The 13,275-nt window shown below is 37.5% G+C and overlaps 1 protein-coding gene across 6 annotated transcripts in view; it reads right to left on the bottom strand.

Moving 5' to 3' along the window:
- The window catches only part of Enox2 (ecto-NOX disulfide-thiol exchanger 2), a 325,263-nt gene that overhangs the window by 24,291 nt on the left and 287,697 nt on the right, over nt 1–13,275 (bottom strand). The window lies entirely within an intron of this gene.

Raw genomic sequence — 13,275 nt, 5'->3', positions numbered from 1 at the left:
ATGTGAAGAAATATCTAAAATCAATTATCTAAACTTCCTACCTTGGGAAACTAGAAAGAAAAAAATTAAATCAAATATACTCTAGTAAGCAGTTTGGTAGTATCTTATGGCAGGTTGGCAGTATCTTATAAAACTAAGCATACTTTTATCATACAACCTTGAAATGTGTGCTTCTTGACATTTACAGAAATGAAATCTAATGTGAGCATGAAGCTTTCACACGTCTGTTTATAGAAACTTTTATTTTTATTGCCAAAACTTGGAATCAACATAAATGTCCTTCAATAGGTGAATGGATAAATAAATTGTGATGTATCTAGACAGTAGAATATTACTCAGTATTAAAAACAAGTGAGTTATTTATCCAGGACAAGGCATGAGGTTAACTTTAAATACATAGTACTAAGTGAAAGACGCTAATGTGAAAATATTACACAGTAGATGATGGGACTTGTAAAATATTATGGAAAAAGCAACACTATGAAGACAGCAAATGGATTAGTGATTGTCAATGGCTAATGGTAAGGGTAAGATGAACAGGATTTTTGGGCAGTGAAACTATTCTGCATGATGCTACCTCGGAAAATACTATCATTATACATTTGTCAAAACCCATATAATGGAAAGCTGTAAGAATGAACCCTGTAGACTACCAATTGAGTGATAATGAGATGTCAACGCAGATCCATTGACTAAAACAAATGCACCAGTCTGGTAGAAAATGTTGATAATAGACAAGACTTTCTTGGTAGGGACAAAGATTATATAAGAAGTCATAACTAGTATATGTCTGAGTCAAGCAGAAAAGGTCAGATAAGGTAATGTTAGGGGAATGAACCCCAAGATAAGTATTCAAATGTTTCTTTTTTCTTTCATGCAATTGTTTCTAACATATTTATAAGATGATTTCTATGTTGCTTTGTATGTCCCTCCCCCACGGTATAACCCATGCTTTCACTGTATTTGATGTTGGTATAATTTGTGGAGGGGAAGGGAAAAGACAAAACGTTTAACTAGGGATACAGGTGGACCCATTGCAATAATGAGATGTACAAGTCGTTATGTCGAAAAATGAACTTTACAACTTTGATGGTGGGGGGGATGATCTGGTGGGGGGGGAGGGGGGAGTATGGGAAGGAATGGGAAGGGGAAACAAAGAGGAGGCAACAATGCTTGATAAGAAATGTACTCGTTATCTTGCCCATGTAATTGTAACTCCTCTGTATGGTATTCTCACAATAAAAAAAAGAAGTCTCTGATTCCTGTTCAATGTTGCTGTGAATGGAAACTGATCTAGAAAATAAAATTTGAAAGCTGGGTGCTGGTGGTTCACACCTATAATCCTACCTATTCAGAAGGCTGGGATCTGAGGATCACGATTCAAGCCAGCCTGGTCAGGAAAGTCTGTGAGGCTCTTACCTCCAATTAACCACCAAAAAATGCCAGAGGTGAAGCTGTGGCTCAAGAGGTAGAGTGCTAGCCTTGAGCAAAATGGAGCCCAGGGACAGCACCCAGGGCCAGAATTCAAGCTCCATGACTGGCAGGAAAAAAACAAGAAAAGAAAAAGAGAATTGATAATGAAAATTAAAACAGTTGGGAAAATCTAGAATCAATTTAATTATCAGTTGGGGTACATTTTGAAGTTCAGAAATTACAAGAAATCGATGTCACAATATTTAAACAAATGATTTTTTTATTAATTTGACAAACATTTATAAACCTTCTATTTTCCAGGTCTCAGACTATGGTAAAAATTATGTGATTCCATTAATCTCTATTGTTTATACAGTATATTAATGGAAAAATTTATAGCTATTCCTTATTTATGGTGCTAGGGATTGAATCCAGGGTTCAGCACAGGTTAAGCAAGTGATTACCACCTTCAGCTCAACTTTTTGATTACTAACTGAGCACAAAGCCCAGAAAAAGGAATATTATCAAGGTGTATGGAAATTACAAATCTGAACATTAAATATATGAGGTTGAAATGGAACTTGACAAAATGTGGATTTTTTTCAGCTATCTGTGGGGAGACACTTCAAGTATAAGAAAGTAAAAGTAATGGAAATCTAACCATTGAAATAATAACTTATAAATGGCAGAACTCAGATTTCAGAGGACTTCCTGGGAAGACGCAATGTGTAGCATGGTGCAAGTCCCTGCATGCCTGAAAAGTTGATGAATGAAGCTATGAGAGTGGAGACCCAGGGCATTATGGATCCGGGAATATGGAGCATCTGTCTATGAAAGCTGTATCAATCAGCAGAGGCAGTTCAGGAAAGAGGCTGTGTGGGATGAAAAAGGCAAGGCCATATGGTTGGGGCTCTTTACACCCTTAAGTGATAACATCCTGGCATCACGTAACTTGAATGGATAATATGGATCTATAGGATTTAACATTTGCCCTTGCTGGATTACCCTTGCTTTGGTTTGATCCCTCCTTTCAATGGACTAATTCCTCTCTTTTAGAATGGAAATACTTGTCATTGTATATTGAAACTATGTAATTTTCTTTCGGATTTTTTCAGGGGTTCACACCTAAGGGTTTGCCTTGAATCTCAGAAGAGAATTTGTACTTAGACTTATGAATGATGTAAGAATTGTTGAGTATTGTCACTTTTGGAGATGGACTGAATGCATTATGCATTATCATATATACATCAGACTGTTTAGGGGTAAGGGATAGGATGTTGTGGTTTAAGATGTGTTTTAGGTGGAAAATTGACAAAAGGTCAACTTGTGATGGTTAATTTTGATTGCCACTTTCATTGGATTAAGAAGTACCTGGGTTAGTAAAACCCGCATCATGGATATTTGTGAATACAGAAAGGATTATTGAAGTGAGGAAGACCTATCCTGAATGTAGGCAGTGTCAACTCACAGGCCAGGATGAAATAAAAGAGGAAAAAGGTAAAGCTTACAATGTAAGCATCCCTTTTCTGTCTCTGCTTCCTGTCTGCCTTAATGGAAGTTTCTCAGCCATATCCTCCCCATCACAATGAAATGAATTCTCTGAAACTAAGCAAATACAAATATTTCATCCCTTAATATGGTGGAAGAAGAGTTTCATAACTGGATTTAATACATTTATTTTTTGTGGTAGTAATGGGGCTTGAACTCAGAGCCTGGGTACTTGTCCCTTAGCTTTCTTGCTCAATTGCGGCTCTTTACCGCTTGAGCTACAGCTCCATTTCTGGCTTTTTGGTGGTTAATTTGACATAAAGTCTCACAGACTTTCCTTTGGGCTGGCTTTGAATCTTGATTTTCAGATCTCAGCTTCCTTAGCAGCTAGGATTTATAAATGTGATTCACCATTGCCTGGCCCATAAATGGATTATGAAGACAAATTTCAGGACCTTGTACACGAAAAATGGAAAAGAGCTCTGTTTACTGACATGAAATATATACAAGAGGACTGTATTCTGGGCATATAAACATTCCCTATTCTTACAAGGAAGCTGCCTTTAGGGAAGAACCGTATTTAACTCAGTGTTATAAAACTAAGGGTTTTCCTAAATATATTAGCTGTAGATATAGGTTATTGTAATCAGATTGGTCTGTGCAAACCAGAGTGGTAATGGAATATAATAGTGAAGGTTCTGGTTAGAACCATTTTCCAGTAGTGTTAAGATATTCTTAGGGTACACATGTGTTTTTCATAGGTAGCTATGAAATTTTCCTGATATGACATGAAACATTTATGATTTTTGAATTTTTTTTTACTGGTGTTGGGGTTTGAACTAAGGGCCTAGATACTGTCTCTGAGCTTCTTTGGCTCAAGAAGAGACCTCTACCACTTCAGCCAAAGCTCCAATTCCAGCTTTTTAAAAGTAGTTTACTGGAAAACTTGTTCAACCACTTTGGAAAGTAGTATGGAGGTTCCTCAAAAGACTCCACATAGAGCTCTCCTATGACCCAGCAATCCCACTTTGGGGCATTTACCCAAATGTTCACAAACAAGACCATACTAAAGCTACCAGCACGACTATGTTTATTGCAGCATTATTTACCATAGCTAAGATATGGAACCAACCCAGATGCCCCTCAGTAGATGAATGGATAAAAAAATGTGGTATATATACACAATGGAATTCTATGCCTCCATCAGAAAGAATGACATTGCCCCATTTGTTAGGAAATGGAAAGACTTGGAAAAAATTATATTAAGTGAAGTAAACCAGGCCCAAAGAAACATAGGTCCCATGGTTTCCCTTATTTGCAATATTTAGTATATGTCTGAGTCAAGCAGAAAAGGTCAGATAAGGTGGTATTAGGGAAATGAACCCTAACATATGTATTCAAATGTTTTTTTTTCTTTCATGTGATTGTTTCTAATACATTTATAGGATTATTTCTTTGTTGCTTTGTATGTCCCTCCCCCATGGTATAACCCCTGCTTTCACTGTATTTGATGTTGTTATAATTTGTGGAGGGGAAGGGAAAAAACAAATTGTTTAAATAGGGATACAGGTGGACCCATTGCAACAATGAGATGTACAAGTCATTATGTCGAAAACGAACTTTACAACTTTGGTGGGGGGGGGAGGAAGGTTAGGTGGGGGATGGGGGGGAGGATGTGATGGGAAGGGGAAACAAAGGAGGAGGCTACAATGCTTGATAAGAAATGTACTCATTATCTTGCCCATGTAATTGTAACCCCTCTGTACAGTATTTTCACAATAAAAAAAAGTAGTTAACTGGGAACAAGAATCTCATGGAATTTCCTGCTCAGGGTGGTTTTGAACTGGGATCCTCAGATCTTAGCCCCCTGAGGAGCTAGAATTACAGATATGAGCCACTATGTTTGGTTTTATCATTTATTTTAATCCTTGTTATAATTACACAAATATAAATCTTTGGAAAAAAGCCATTACACAGAGATTTAGATTCTTAGCAATCCAGATATCATCTACCCTTGCTATCATCCAGTGGCTGAGACACTTTTCATGAGACAGGCAGTGCTCTTAGAAACCACAAACTAAGCAAGATTATGCATGTGAAGATGATTGTCTATACAAACTTGAACAGAAAAAGATTCATCAACTGTCTGACAAACAGGAAGAACTATTTGGTTTGTTTGCTGGACAGCATCTCGAGTTGGAGGAGTTCAGCTGACTGACATACAGTTATTCTGCAAATCAAGTGATTCTTATAGATAGGTAATTATTTAGTTCTCCATAGGCTTGGCTGTTTCTCCTTTGGCAGTTCACATGGCTCTATACAAAATAATAGTAAATAATTTTCCTGTTTTTTTTTCTTGCACTGGAGGCCATTGATTGTACTCATGTTCTTTATGTCCCATGGAGACACATGGATGAGACAAGGGCAAAGATGTAGGAGAATGGTTAGAGGCATATTCAGTAGTTTAAATGCGAAAACTTTTCCCTCAGAGAAAATGAGAAGAGACTGCTTCTATCCTGCCTGGGGGAAAGGGTGTACTGATGAGCAGGATGGATACCTGCAGCCCAGTGGGAGCAGATAATAATCTTCTCAGTTTCAACCTGTCACTAAGCAAAAAAAAAAAAAAAAAAAAAAAAGTGATGATCACTTATAATGCTACTGAAGGGACCTTCTCTACAGAACATATTTCCCACTCTGAAATGAAGGTTTTTGTCATTTTAATGAGGATACCAAGTCTTTCCTTTCACAGACTTAATATTAATTGGGCACATTCTGAAGTTGGGAGTCCTTTGTACATTGCCAGAACACTGAACAAGTTCAATATTACCTTTTAATAATACGTTCGAGTAGGTGAATCTATTGGTCCTGACACTAAAGAGCATGGTATAGTGAATGTATTCATAGCCTGCCATCATTAGTTCTTGGCTGCTCCTTTCTGACTATTTCCTATATAGAGAAACATTTTTTTAATGGCAATTGCTTCTCAGATCTAAAGGCTGCCAGTTCATCAGGCAATATGCAAGTATGAAGGCAGCTGTGATTACCTCCTTCAAGAGGAGCTGGTATGAGCAAAATATCAGACATGTAGCTATAAACAAAATAATAAAAAGGATTCTATACCATCAAAAACTTTAATTTCTAGATCTCTTAAATAGTACAAACAAACAAACAACAATATCAGAAGTAAATTCAAGGAATCGACTACTTTTACAAAGCTGTATTATAGAAAATGCTAAAAATGTTATAAAATTACAGACGGCAATACTCCTCTCAAGGCTCAGACAAATAGTTGGAGCCTCCGCAGTGCACAAAGGGAGAAGCCCAAAAAGAACAAAGAGCAGAATTAAAGAGAGGGAGATGATAGGAATACAATGCATTGGGATGTCTGAAAGCTGGCTTAGGCAAAATCTCGAGTGGATTCTCTAACCTCACAAAGCCTTGCTTTCTTTGTCTAGTAGCATTTGCTCTGATACAGGGGGGCTTGTGCCTGCATGCACACTCCCAGGATCTTATAAGGTTTACATCTAAGAGTTCTAATTTCCCTTTTCAAACCCAAACTCTTCTTTTGGCAGTCATCTTACTGCTCCTCATCACCCTCAAGACTGTTTTTTCCTTGCTGGAATTCATAATCTCTTGTTTACTGGCTAAATAGGTTTAACCACAAATTCCTCAGCACTTTGTATTCCTTTAGCTTCTTGAAAGACCTCTCAACAGGCTTATGCCAACTCCTAACTCATGATCACTTCACTCAATTTTCTATGCTTATTTTTCTGGATCTCAGAGGACTTTTACAAGTGGTTGTAGATTTAGGCTGCTAGATTAACACGGATGCATGTTGGCCCTTGCTGATAGGCCTCTAAATCTCACTGGATTTCTTCCTTCCATACTCTGCATAGCATTTATTCAAAATTGATTCCTCTTTTAATGGTCTCATTTCCAAGCAATTTCTTCAATCAACAGGTAACCAATCTCTTATGATATGAAACAGCCTGAACTACATACGCAACTTCCCTCTATTACTACAGAGGAAGAAAGTTCTTTCCTTGAAAGTAAATGATTTAAATATGGATCGTTATTCCTTCTCCTCCCACCCAGGATTTTTATTTTCATAATTACCCAATAAGTACTTTTTCCATTCTCTAGCATTTTCAGCTTCACTACCCATTAGGGAACAACAAAAATCAACCTAAATGCTCCAAATTCTAGTACACGAGAGGATAAGGCAAGGAACCAGCAAATTGTAGGCCAGTTAAGGCTACAAAACAATCTTCTGTCTCAAAAAACTCAACCTCTTTCTCCTACATAAATAAGCACCCAAACAACAACAAAAAACAACTTTTATTTTGTTGTGAATTCTAGTTGCCATTTATAATACATATATTTGGGCTGGGAATATAGCTCAGTGCTAGCCTGACCTGCACAAGGCCCTGGGTTCAATCACTAACACAGAAACACTACTCTACTCCTACTATCTACATTTCCTTCTGCTTAGAACTCAACTTTTTGCCTAAGGTCTTTGTCAACTTTCTTATTAATTGTATTCTAACCCCTACATCTATCATTTTACTAACATAGCTCTAGGTCAACACTATTTCAACTTTTATCTTCTTTGTAACAACAGAGAATGGTCATTGTTCCTTGCTATTATAAAATCTTTTTTGATTTCTACAACCAAATCCATTTTCAGTTTTAATTTAGCCGCTCAGACTGCTCTTTTCCTATCGCTTATGCTAATTCTTCTTCCTTTCCTTCTTCTTAGCTATGAGTACACCTTCTGATGTTCTGTATCCATCCCTTTGCTCTTCTTTCTTTTACTTGCCTTTCAGTCCTACTTGCCTTTCAGTTCTATTCCTATGGATTGAATTGTGTTCTCTTCTCCCCCAAAACATTCTGAAGTTCTAAGAATGGGACCTTATTTGGACAAAGGGTAAACTAATTCCGCAGTGAAACTCACTGAACAATACAACTCGTGGAGGAAGGCTATCAGGAGGGAAAAACTGGAATGAGGGAAGAGGTGACATTGTTAAAAAAGAAATGTACTCATTACCTGATTTATGTAACTGTAGCCCCTCTGTATATCACCTTTACAATAAAAAATTAAAAAGAATGGGATCTTATTGGGAACAGCATAGTTACATAAGTAATCAAGTTACAGTGAGATCATTAAGGCCCTAACTCATTAAGATCCTAACTCGTTGTGACTAGTGTCTTATACAAAGAAGAAATTTAAGCATAGAAACAGTCATGCACTGTCTGATTTACTCTACCTCCATGGAGGTAGAGACTGGGGTAATATATCTGTATGTCAAAGAATGTCAGAGATTGCTGGCAAACAATAAAAAAAACTAGGATAGATAATAAAATATTCTCTCACAGCAATCAGGAGGAACCCACCATGATGACATGTGGACATTGTAGTCCAAGCTTTCAGGACCATAAATTAATAAACTTCTGTGGTTTAAGCTTCTCAGTGAATGTAACTTCATTACAGAAACTTTAGTGAACTAACAAAAAAATCAGTTGTCTAATCTCCCAGCCTAGAAGACAGACTAATTTTGGGCTCCTTCCTTTTCCTTATCATCTATATCCAATCTCACACTAGAGACTTCAGTCTGTTCCTCTAAAAATGACTCATAGCATGTTTAATCTCATACTCGCCATTGTCTTTTTCTTCTACCATTTCTCTATTTCTGTAGCCAAAACTCTAGTTTCAACCTTTATCATTTCACATTTCTATTTCTATAAAGCCTCTGGCTGCTCTCTCTTGCTCTAAAATTATCTTCTAAATGTATAATTCATGTTCTTTTGTCATGTTAGTACTATAGTTAAGATGCATTTGTAATGTTAAATCTAAGCTTAGTACTCACGGCTCTCTAAAATTTGGAGCTATCTTGCCCACTCCATCTTTCATTCCCATAAACATCATCCTTATTTTCATCATTCTATTCCTCCACACTGTTAAGATGGTTTCTTACCTTTCCCCCCTTATTTAAACATCTTCATCTTTCTTTTTAAAATTTTTGTTGTAAAAGTGATGTACAGAGGGGTTATGGTTACATAAGTCAGGTAATGAGTATATTTCTTTTCTTTTTTTTTTTTTTTTTTGGTCGGTTGTGGGGCTTGAACTCTGGGCTTGGGAGCTTTCCGTGCACTCTTCATCTCAAGGCAAGTGCTCTACCGCTTGAGCCACGGAGCCAAATTCCAGTTTTCTAGTGGTTTATTGGAGATAAGAGTCTCATGGACTTTCCTGCCTGGGCTGGCTTTGAACCGTGATCCTCAGATCTCAGCCTCCTGAGTAGCTAGGATTACAGGCATGAGCCACCAGAGCCTGGCTGTATATTTCTTTTTGAACAGTGTCACCTGCTCATTCATTTTCTCACAGGATTTTTTGCCTCCAGGCACCCCTCCACAAATTGTATATTTCATTTCCAACATAGTGTCTAGTGAGTATCACTGCTGTATTAGTTAAACACTTTGTTTCATTGCTTTTGTGCTTTCCCTTTCCCTTTCCAAATCACATAAACTAACATACAAGACCAAGGGTACACATGTCCCTTTCAAGGCTGTTCACTATGACTACTATGGCCCACACTGATATCTCTTGCTCTTATTGCATTCTAATTAGTACTTTCCAGTTCACACTAAGAAAGGTTATTTCTTTTATGTATTTAAAAACATATTTCCATCCATTTACCAAACAGTATTTGTGAAATTTTTAAATTGTGAAATCTGTAAAGTGACTTATAATGGGAAGATAGGGGGCAGGAAGGAGTCTAGACACCAAGGGAAGAGAAAACTTTGGCTAGAACAGTGATAAAGAATTAGCTAAAATAAATGTTTTCTGAATGTGCTCCCTGGGCCACCAGCATCTAAACAATTTAGGATGCCTGGAAAAAATGCAGACTCTAAAACACCAATAAACATTTATGGAATCAGCCTCTACAGTCCAGAAATCGTATTTATTTATTTGTCTTTTGGTGCTTGGGCAGAAACCAAGGGCTCATGCTTAACAGCCAATCTCTCTACCATTGAACCATATTGCCAACCCTAGAAATCTGTTTTTATCTGCCAGCACTGGTTTGAACTCAGGACCTGAATTCTGTCCCTTGGCTTTTTAATTCAAGGCTGGTGCTCTGGGACTTGAGCCACAGTTCCACTTTTGGCTTTTGGGTGGACTTTCCTGCTGGGGCTGGCTTTGAATCATGATCTTCAAATCTCAGCCTCCCAAGTAGCAAGGATTTCAGGCATGAGCCACTAGTGCCAATTTTAGAAATGTAAAATTTTAATAGTAACTGAAATGATTGAGAAGTATACAAATTCTGAGAATCACTAAGTGAAGAAGAAAGACAGATGGTGAAAGGAAAAGCTTTTCTTATATCTAATGTTCACTTAGTACATGTATTTTCCATCCTGATTAGGAATAGAATGAAATAATTTCACAATATCATGACTTGCTTTGATATGATTCTCCCTCTTCAATACACTGTTTTGAGTATAGCAGTCTTATTGCTCATAGCAAAGAGATTTCAAGTACTACATCACAAATATAGGCTAACACAGAATCTCTGGAAGACCTAAATTTTTTGGCACTCCAAGGAAAAGTAAAGAGTTTTATTTTCTTTGAAATAGAAATATAACAAGAAACACACTACAGGCTCCTGGAATTCAAGGGTGGTAGCATAGAGAAAACAGCAACAACTTTGAGATGTAGTTGCATAAGTTTTTAATTGGAACCAAGTGATAACTAAAACATGTAGCTGATTGAGATAAAATCTGAGGACCCTCTCACTGGCTCATGCTGAGTAGGATTTCTGAAGTTGAGTACTACAGAAGTGAGATAACAGAATTAGATACAATCGAGGGGAAGAAAAATGCACAAAAGTCCTTGAATTAAAATGAATTGAAACCTTCTGGGAGAAAAGCTATTTGGTAAGCTCCATTAAGTCTATTGTAGATAGCTTTATTTGACAAAGCAGCATCCTGGCATGTGGAACAGGAAAGAAAATAGCTATAAGATGATCTGTCAGGGAGTTTCCAGTCTCTAAACGAATAAGGCTGTGCAGTAGCCAATACAGCTTTTAACTCAAAAGAGATACAGAAGCAAAATGCAATTATATAACCTTAGTAAGTGCATTCAATCTGAATCTTTCCCATACTACTCTCTTCTCCCTATAACTCCTCAAACTCCACAATTTACCAAGTGGCTGCTCAAACTTATGGCTGCATTTATTTAACTGAAACACTGGATAAACATTGTATATATGGTTGTAAATATTGAGGCGGAGACAGTTTTACAAGTTAAAGATTAATTAGCCAAAACCCCCCACCCTAGCTAAGGACTTAAATAATCTGAATAACTCAATTATTAGTAGGCTTTCATTTATTTTGGCTATGAGTTTATGGTCTTTATTTGCAATAATGAGTTCACTTCTCTGAGTAGACTGATTAACCAGTGATTACAGTTTATTAAGTATAAATAGTATTTTATATGTTTAGGAATCCAAGAATTCTGATTTAGTGCTTTTCTTCCCTTAAGGAGGAGGCTATAATGCTTGATAAGAAATGTACTCATTATCTTGCCCATGTAATTGTGACCCCTCTGTACAGTATTTTCACAATAAAAAGAGAAAAAGAACTTATGAATATGGCAAGAAGATTCTAAGACTATTCAAGTGGGCACACAGCTTCTGCCTCCAGTATGGAAGTGCTGAAACTGGGAAATTCAGATTTGAATTGAAGAAACGTTTATTAATATATATTATTTGTGCAAGGTGGTTTGATTGTGACATTTCCATACATACATAGAATCAATCAAAGTTACCCCAATCAAACTCACCCCATCTCTCTCCTTCATCCCTCCTTCTGAAAACAATTTCAACAGGTTTTCCCATTCTATTTTGTTTTTTTTTTGGTCGGTCATGGGGCCTGAACTCTGGGCCTGGGCACTGTCCCTCAGCTCTTTAGCTCAAGGCTAGTAGCACTCTACCACTTGAGCCACAGTGCCACTTCGCTTTTTCTGCTTATGTAGTTCTGAGGAATCGAACCCCATGCATTCAAGGCAAGCACTCTACCACTGAGCCACCTTCCCAGCCCATCGCCATTCTATTTTTATACATGAATCTAAAGTACTTTACCCATAGTCACCTTCTTTCACTTTCTCAGTTGGCTTTCCTTACTCTAGCTGTTCCCTGACCCCCTACATAGCCTGCTTTATTTTCCTGTGCTTCATTTTCTTCTTTTTCTTTTAGTGTATATTAAGTATATTTCATCATGGTAATTTGCACATGCATATATTATATTATAATTTAGTCAGCTTAACCTCAGCTATTGCTATCTCTTGCCCCATCTCAGAAATAAAAAGTTTTTTTTGGTTGGTCGTGGAGCTTGAATTCTGGGCCTGGGCACTGTGCCTGAGCTCTTCAGCTCAAGGCAAGCACTCTACCACTTCAAACTTAGCACCACTTCAGGTTTTCTGCTGGTTTATTGGAGATAAAAGTCTCACAGACTTTCCTGCCCAGACTGGCTTTGAACTGAGATCCTCAGATCTCAGCTTCCTGAGTGGTTAGAATTACAGGCATGAGCCACTGGCACCCAGCTCACAAATAAGAATTTTAATGGACGAATGCCTCCTTAAGTCCTTCACATGATAGGGACAGAAAACCACTACAAATCCAATACGGATACAGTGTTTGACATCTAATAGCTATTAAAGGACGAATTCATTTAACCATAGACAACATCCTTGTTAGATGGCTTTTATCATGTACTAATTACAATGTGAAAGCTGGGGTTTAGTGGGAAAAAGTCCCTCCCCGGTCCAGAAAAGTTACATGTTATTGTTCTGTCTTTAGGTCCAGTGCTTTTTCTATTGTACTTTTCTACAATTTACCTCTTATGATAGTCTGGAAAGATTTTCCTGAAAAGATTAGTGTGTTGGTTTGTATTTTACCTGAAAGACTTGTTGACTAGCTGGTATTTTGTTTTCTCCCATGGTAATCTCCCATTCTAAATAGTATACTACAAAATTGAAAGGAAAGCCAGGCACACTTGGCTCACACCTGTAATCCTACCTACTCAGGAGGCTGAGATATGAGGATCGCAGTTCAAAGTCAGTCTGGGCAGGAAAGACCCTGAAACTCTAATCTCTAGAAAACTGGAAGTGGTGCTGTGACTCAAGTGGTAGAGCACTTGCCTTAGAGCCCAAGCCCAGAGTTTGAACCCCATGACCGACAAAAAAAAAAAAAAAATGAAAGGGAGGTGTTCTCACACTTAAACATTTACCCATTTAGTCCCACTGAGGACCTATACTATACCTTCTGTCTCACAGCCAGGTCTGAATATACTAGGTTATTGCAAAAGCTTTTATTTTGACAA

This window comes from Dipodomys merriami, unplaced genomic scaffold (assembly GCF_024711535.1).
Source record: "Dipodomys merriami isolate MVZ:Mamm:240054 unplaced genomic scaffold, mDipMer1.0.p SCAF_3, whole genome shotgun sequence".
NCBI lineage: Eukaryota > Metazoa > Chordata > Mammalia > Rodentia > Heteromyidae > Dipodomys > Dipodomys merriami.
Note: the sequence above shows the minus strand (reverse complement) of the source record. Positions and strands in the feature narration are given on the sequence as shown.